The 1,512-nt window shown below is 36.0% G+C and overlaps 1 long non-coding RNA gene across 1 annotated transcript; it reads right to left on the bottom strand.

Moving 5' to 3' along the window:
- Nucleotides 1–328: 328 nt before the first annotated feature.
- LOC113290306 lies at nt 329–766 on the bottom strand. The gene is made up of 3 exons (XR_003331585.1): nt 721–766; nt 464–545; nt 329–383 (listed from the first exon to the last, which is right to left on the bottom strand). It is a non-coding gene; the product is annotated as an uncharacterized LOC113290306 (long non-coding RNA).
- Between the last annotated feature and the right edge of the window lie 746 nt (nt 767–1,512).

Here is a 1,512-nt window from a genome sequence, read left to right as displayed (position 1 = left end):
TCGGACACTCTAACTTTGTTTTTAATCTTGGATAAGTTGACCTTTATAATCTTTGAAACTGCATCAACCTTACACGCATTCTTATCTCCAACACTAACCCAATCACAACAGAAAACAGTTTCTTCAAACTCCATGTAATTCAAGACGATAATCTCTTTAATAACTCCGTAATAAGTTATTTCTGCTTCCTCGGCCGACTTCGCTTTCAGTCTTGTAAAAGCTTTCATTGATACACCACTGTTTTGCGATATATTCTTCGACTCACAACCTAGTGTGCTAAAAGTAAAGCCATTGACTTGGTATTTACTGTAGGATCGTGCCTTGAAGAGGGGTCCTTGCACGAGTCTCCAAAGTGTTGAATCAGTCTCTTTGGCTTCTATCAACTATAAAAGTTCATGTTGGAGTTAGTATCACAACCAAAAACATAACAAGTTGGGATGAAATATTTAAGATATCATGTTACCTCGTCGCGCAACCATACATGAAAACTCTTTGAGGTCTGCTGACCATTAGACGTGTTGCCGCTAACATAGGAATCATACTTCCTGCAACCACATAAAAATAATATCAAATAATGAAAACATCTTAATGCATCAATGAAACTGCTATCTCAAATAAAACCAAATACATAGACATTGATACTTCAATGAACAAACAAATAGCATAACTCTAGCATACTACACAACAATTTAAAATTCACATTGAAGCAGTAATGTTTACCTTCGCCAGTCATCTATCTCAAAATACTTAGATAGGATCCAGCTGCGGCATTGTTCAAATTGTACTTGAGTTAAAGTCATACTCTTTCCAGTACTTAGAGGCATCTCATCTGCAAACTCATAGTCATCATCTAAAAAAGCCCGTCGAGTATGTTTATGAGTACCATCACCATCATCTGACATGCCATCCATAAAAAATAAGCTAGCTTCTCGCAACGAATACCCTCTCGCAATGCATCCCTCAATGTACCTTTTATTGCGCACCAACCCTTTAAATCCTTTCATTAACCTACAAAGAATAGTAAAGTGTAGAAGCTGTCAAGGCCTTATCAAGCATGATCTTATACTAAGTTGTCAACTTCATAAAATTTCAGCAGAAAAAACTTCAAATATAAACTTTCTAATCAAAGTATCTTACACTCAGCACCTGACATTCCATATAACATTCTCAAATTCAATTTAATCTATAAAGCAAGGGTTTGTACCCTCCATATCAACACTAGCATAACACACATAGTAAGATGTTAAAAGCACAACCTTCAATAATGAGAACAAACAGTTCCACTCCTTTTTATGGTTACCATTGGATTTTTATACTACTGTGTTAGTCCAATCATGCATTTAAAGTCATCCTCTAGCATAAAAGAAATTAATCATGACACACAATAAACAAAATTCTAAACAGGGGAAATAGTCAAGTGGGAAATTACCTCTCAAAGGGGTACATCCACCTAATCTGACCGGACCGCAGATTAAAGCTTCATCTGCCAGATGAATCATCAGGTGGATACTA

Source organism: Papaver somniferum, chromosome 6 (genome assembly GCF_003573695.1).
Source record: "Papaver somniferum cultivar HN1 chromosome 6, ASM357369v1, whole genome shotgun sequence".
In the NCBI taxonomy this organism is placed as follows: domain Eukaryota; kingdom Viridiplantae; phylum Streptophyta; class Magnoliopsida; order Ranunculales; family Papaveraceae; genus Papaver; species Papaver somniferum.
This window is presented reverse-complemented; position numbering and strand designations above follow the sequence as displayed.